This window comes from Chiloscyllium plagiosum, chromosome 14 (genome assembly GCF_004010195.1).
Source record: "Chiloscyllium plagiosum isolate BGI_BamShark_2017 chromosome 14, ASM401019v2, whole genome shotgun sequence".
NCBI lineage: Eukaryota > Metazoa > Chordata > Chondrichthyes > Orectolobiformes > Hemiscylliidae > Chiloscyllium > Chiloscyllium plagiosum.
Window position 1 is genome coordinate 40362862 of NC_057723.1, and position 7003 is coordinate 40369864.

The following is a 7003-nucleotide window of genomic DNA, read 5'->3' on the forward strand; positions in this document are numbered from 1 at the left end:
CTCAATTTCAGGCAGTAGAAGCAGGTATTGCAACCATTTATAGTAATTGCACAATTTCATATGAAAATTGATGATTGGCAGCAAGAGCCTGCACTCAGATATGGTTGGACAATGATAAGATATAACTTCGTTCATGATATTAAGAATGTAATTTTAGTGTTTATTACTGTTGTATGGTTTTTGCTACAATTATATTATTCCGTTACTTTTTATTCAGGATGTAGGCATCAATGGCAAGTCCAGAATTAGTAGCCCATCTGCAGTCATCTTCAAAGTTTAGGATTCATCTAATGACATAGCTTTTACACCATGTCCGAGAATAGATAAGAGTCAACCATATTGATGTGTTGGGGCCACATGAGATCAAGGTAGCAAATTTAATTTCTCAAAGACTTTGGTAAATCATTGGATTTTTAGTGACTATCCAATGAGTTGACAGTCATCTTTATGGATAGTCAGTTTTTACTTCCAGATTTATTTTCATCTGTTTTAAGTTTAATATCATGATTGTGGACTTGAAAGCTTTGAAAACTGTTGGTCCAAACAGAATAGAATTCTCCCAGATATGCAAGTTGTCTAGCATTTAATCATATATAAAATCCTTGTTTGAGGAACTTTGTAAAATTACATTGTAAAATATGTTGTGCAAAACCTATATGCATTAATTTGATTGCGTTTCATGAAAGAAAGTCGAGATATATGTAGCAAGCAACTAGGTGTGTTCAGATTCTGGAAATTGTTCTTCACATCTTTTTGTTGTATATCATGAAGCCCAAAAGCAAGAGAATATAAACTACAATGACAGAAAGAAGGTTCGTCAAGATACCAAAGTAAATTCCCATCTACCGTCCTGGCTGATGGTAAAGGATCTTTTGGCTTTCTGTAAAGAAAGTAATTGAATTCCCCGAATGTCTTGACCACAACTTATCCTTCAACCAATTTCAGCAAAACAGTTTAGTTGGTCATTTATCTCTTTACTGGTTGTTGGTTTGTCTGTAAAGTGGGGATACAGTCTCCCACATTACAATAGTGACCATAGTTCAATACTAATAAATGATCATGAACATTTTGGGGTTTATTGAGAATATAAAAGATGTCATTCAAATGCTAATTTTCTTTTCCTTATCATATTCTAAAAGAGTTAATACTTGAATATTTTTTGTCGCCAGCTTTCCCTTTAGTAATTTTATAAACAACATAGGTCACATTTTTTATCAATGTATACATGTAACAATATATTTGGTCATTTTATTTGTCTGCATGCTTGTTTCATCCATAGTGATTTGAAACACTTTCATAAGAAAAGCCTGGAACTCCCTTCCTAAAGTACCCACACTGGATGGACTCCAATATTTCAAGAAGACAGTGCACCTTGTAAGGACAGTTTAGATGGACAGCAAATGCTGGAGATATTAACTATATTTTCATCCCATTAATGAATAAAAAAAACTAAATAAATTCTCTGTTGGATGACACAGATTTACATTGGTTAAAAATATGAGTTCAATTAGAATGATCTGGGGCAGAATTTTAACCTCTATGGTGGCAACAAGCACTGGGTAAAGTTCCCAAAAAGTGTAGTGAGGTTTGTAACTTGACTAGATCCTGTCTACATCTGATTCAACATGGACTGGTTTGGAAACGAACGTCCTGTGCAGCTGCTGAGGAAGTTAAATTGGCATTTAACTTCCTACTTAATCCTCCATTCAGGCTTCAGCAGTTACTGCTCTGGTTTCTCAAGTCCTCTGCATCTCACCAGTCACTGATGCACGTCCACAGTGTGGATTGTTCAGCTAATGAGACTGGAATGCTGACAGCCTTTAAAGAATGAAACTGCAAAATATATTGTCAACCACAATGAAACATTTTAATTTGCAAAATTAGTTCTGAAAGTTTAAAGTCTCCACTTTAAGTATCAGTTTCAACTTTTTGTAAGTATTGTCAACTGCAGGACTGAGGTAGTCAATTAGGAAGCTCGAAAGCAGTAATCATTGGATTATTGCCAACACCAAGTACAAATGTAGAAATAGGAGTATAAAATAGATGACTAGCTGACTCAAAGAATGGTGGGTGTGGAAGAGATTGGATCCCTGAGATATTGGGACAGGCTTTAGGAGAGATGACGCTTATGCAGGCTAGACAGGTGGCACTGAAAACACAACTAAAAGTAGTTTCTTGGATAGCAATTGCAAACGCAATTGGAAAAGATTTAAAATAGCTTGGCAGAGACTTAGCAACCAGAAGATAAAAATCAGACAAGAACACCAAGATGCACAGAATACTGAGGGAGACAGATAGCACAAAAATATGAAATAATACATTATAAATGTGATTGAGAGTTAGAGAGAAAGTAGTAAAGTCTAAATCTGGGTTACTGAACATGTAAATCCATGAAGTATGATAAATAAGATGTGGAACAATGGAGGAGGAGTCAGATGTATCCTCTGTGTCAATAGTCACAATGCTAGAAAATTAGTGGGAGACCACGTTGAGATGGCTTCTTCATAGCTTAGCATTGCTGGAAAAATTTCTAGGGATAGCTTAGGAATGGGACAGAAGCCCATTGACCAGTGTTGGACGTCTAATCAAGAGGTCTTAAGAATGCCATTAACAGTGATTTGAATTTTACGGTAAGGTGACGGCAGAAATCTGAAATTGACAGGCACTAATGTTGCATAGAGTTTGCAAGCAAGAAAGTTCAGCATTGCTAGCGGAATGGAATATGTTGTAAAGGGATTAGTGTGGAATTCAGTAACTCGAAGGTTTTCTCCAGGACTCCTGCACTGACCTTTTTTTGGGTTGAATGCCACACACTTGGAGTTCATCTCCTTATCTCCTCCAGTCAGGATGTTAACTACTAGTCTCTTTTCATAATCCCTCTTTGCTTCTCTTATTTGCTTTTCCACCTCCCTCTGAACCTTTTGTATTCAGCCTAGTTCTCAGTCGTATTTTCTCATGGACATGCTTTATCGTTTTTATTTTGATTTTTATTCCTCTTTGCATTCAGGGAGCTCTGGATGACACCTTTCTCTTTTGAGTGAAGATATGTTTACTGTGCTCATACTTCTCCTGTTTGAAGGTCGTTCAATGTTCAGCTGCAGTTTTTGTCCATTTACTTTAGCTCCAATCTATGTGACCTTGCTGTGTTCTTGTCCCACTTAAGTCAGTTCTCCCCAGTTTATTATTCTTGTAAAGGCTGATCATTGTTCTTTTCCACTGCCATCTAAACCTTATGATACAATGATCACAGTCCCTTAAATGTTCCTCCAATGCCACTTTGATCTACTCGGCCCACCTGAGTAGCAGTGCCTCTTTTCTCATTGTCCTGGAGCCTTACTGTGGTAGAAAACTCTTGTAAGCACAATTAAGAAACTCTTGTCCCTCTTTGCCCTTTGTAATACCCTAACATAAATTTGGATAATTAAAGTCCTTCACCATAACTATTTTGTTCCCTTCTGTTGTTTCCTTGCAGATTTGTACGTCTACATTCTTCCTACTAGTTCATGGCTTATAGACATCAAACCATGAAATTGGACCCATTTTGTTCCTTGCCTTCAGTCAAATCGATTCTGCCCTTGAACCCGCTAAGGGCATTCTCTTTCTTCAACATGTTTCTTAACTAATATTGCCACCTTCCTTATTTTCTTCATTTGCCAAATTTACTATTTTTAATCAAGGATTAGTTAACATCCAGTCCTGCTCTTCCGTAGTCCAGATCTCTGTAATAGCTACATCATCATAAGTCCAAATGGTAACCTGCACCTGTAACTCACTCACTTTATTTACTATGCCTCATGTATTCACATACATTCGATATAAGCCTATTTAGAATGTTTTAATCTATCTCTTAAACTAACTCCACCTATTCATTTATTATTCTCTATTCTAGTGCTGCCTCTCTCAGTATTTTGTGTATCCTGATATTGTTCCCTGATAGTCTCTCCTGATTCCCACACCACTCCTGAGTTACCTTAAAGCCTCCCCAACAGCCTGAGCAACTCACCACACATGGAACTCAGTCCCACCTCTGTTCAGGTGCAAACAAACCAGCTTAAACTGGTGCCATCTAAAAATAGAACAGATTAGCCTTTATTGTCACGTGCAGTCAAATGAGTGCAATGAAAAGTTTGTGATGTCGCCTCTCGGCACTATCCTAGGTACAGGGTACTTAGGTACACTTTTGTTAGAGAACTAATATAATAAAAACAAAGACTAACATGGGAATTCAGATTGTAAAAGTCCAGAGAGAGAATTAAAAACTGTCTTCAAAGTACTCAAGTATTGTCTGTTTTCCCAGGGTCCATGTCCACAGGGCTTCAGAACATGATGCCTCGAAGCCTTTACATGCTAGCCTCTGTCCAGGACTCACCTCCAGGGCTTGTCCCCCGGCCAGACTGGGCTCACTCTGCTCTCCATCATCCCAAGATCGCTCTGCTCCCTGCTGTGGCACTGACTCACTCCCAGGACTTGACCTGTACTCACTCTGCTCCCCACTCCGGGTTCCAGCTGTGACTCAGCCCATGTTTGCACTGCTCCCCACTCTGGACTCCAGCCATGACTCACTTCCAGGCCTCGGCTCATGTTCGCTCTGCTCGCCTGCTCTGAGCTCCGGATGTGACTCTGCTCCCTGCTCTGGAGTCTGATCATAACTCATTTCCAGGACTTGGCCCGTACTCACTCTGCTCCCTGCTCTGGAGTCCGATCATAACTCATTTCCAGGACTCGGCCCGTACTCACTCTGCTCCCTGCTCTGGAGTCTGATCATAACTTATTTCCAGGACTCGGCCCGTACTCACTCTGCTCCCTGCTCTGGAGTCCGATCATAACTCATTTCCAGGACTCGGCCCATGCTCACTCCGCTCCCCACTCTGGAGTCCGATCGTAACTCACTTCCAGGATTGGGCCCATGCTCATTCAGCTCCCCACTCTAGCTGGGACTCTGCCTGTGCTCGCTCTGCTCCCCCGCTCCAGGCTCCAGGCATGACTCACTTCCAGGACTCAGCTTTGGCTTTTGTCCCAGAACCAGTCCAGTCCCAGGAATCTAAAGCCTTCCCTCCTGCACATCTTTCCAGCATTCCATTTAATAGTCTTATCCTCCTACTTCAATACTCACTTGTACATGGATCTGGAGGTAATCCAGAGATTGCTGCTTCTGAGATCCTGCTCTAATTTTCTACCAAGCTCCTTTATTATTGATGTTGTTAGAACCAAAATGGACTACCATTTCTGGCTGACCATCCTTGATCTTAGCACTAGGGAAGCAACATACTATTTTGGAATCATGTCTATGGCCGTAGAAACACCTGTTGTTCTCCTAAACTAATGAATCCCCTATTACCACAGCACCTCCACTCATCATCTTTTCCTCCCCTACAGCTGAACCACCCATGATGTTACAAGCTTGTACACTCCTCTGAAGAACTATCAACTTACTGATCAATACTCACCAAAGCCTATAAAGAAATAAAGGATAAGAATATGAACCCATTTCTGAAGAATGAAAAGGTTAAAAAACAAAAAAACCAAAGAACAGTTCTTTCCCTACTCATCTAACAACCTTAATTCACCAATACCCCAGTTCTTTGCAAGCTTCAGTCTGTACTAAAATACGCTGAGATGTCCTATTTATTCTATTTTATTCTAAAACTAATGAATAAGCTCAGCACCAGTTACAGGTAAAACAGTTTGAATTAACATTGTTATTAACTAACTACAGTCAACATATAGGAGCCCATGCCTATTCTGGTCAGGAGTATTGCTTCATGTATGTTTTGAAAATGACAGAGGCTATCTCTTCATTGTCTTTTGTGATTTTTAATTATGTTACCATATCAAGTAACAAAATTTCACATGCTGTCAGTGTACTTACAAACATGACATCAAGTTGAGGTGCAGTTTCAGACAAATTTCGGTTCAACAATTCAGCAATCAGCTTATCACCCCACAGTCCTTCCAGTGTCCTAGCCTTACCTGAGAAACTTCACAAGCCATGGAAGCTTACAAGCACTCGTTTACCCAAATCATAGCTAATGGAGAATAAGGAGTTGGGGATTGTCAGTATCAGGAGTTTACACACTCCCTACTATCAAACAGGGAACTAAGAAAATGACTGACCCAAAATGACAGTAGTGCAACCCACCTGAAATCCAGATGAGGATTATGTTCTGGAGTGTTGATGAAAAGTTACATTTTCGTTTATCATCAGGCATTACAAAGGATACACAAAGCTTATCTTCTTGTGAGATGCCTATCTCCTAAGTAACCACTTTAATAATTAAGTTAATGAGTAATACAACAAATTTCAGTTCTGCAGGCAGGTGGGCATGAACAATATGGGCAGTTACCACCAATGTTAATAGAAGGATGTTCTTCGAACACCTAAATGTTGATGATATCATCAATGGAGTACATCTTGATGTGCTGTGTCCTGGAGTTTCAGCCCCTACATTTATTAATTGCTGAAGTTATAATTTTATTTTATTTCAGCCTGGAAGCTAACCTTAAAAGATACATTTTTAAAGTACGATCAAACTAGTACAAAGTAAAGAGTAGGAAATGCTAGGATTATAAATACACTCCTGTTTTTCAATTCAATTTAATTCAGAATAGCAAAATTATTACATACACAGCTGAATAACATAGACTTAATATAGTGAAAGGAGTGTCAAAGCATGTGCCACTTTACCAGACAGAAACAAATTACTGAAATGAACTAGATACTAAAATAAAATAGGTAAAAACAATAACTGCAGATGCTGGAAACCAGATTCTAGATCAGTCGTGCTGGAAGAGCACAGCAATTCAGGCAGCATCCAACGAGCAGCGAAATCGACGTTTCGGGTAAAAGCCCTTCATCAGGAATAAAGGCAGAGAGCCTGAAGCGTGGAGAGATAAGCTAGGGGAGGGTGGGGGTGAGGAGAAAGTAGCATAGAGTATTCTTGTAGAGAGAGGAGGAAAACGTCTTCAAGGCAGGCATCCTTGCAAGAGGATTCGCAGTAGGGTT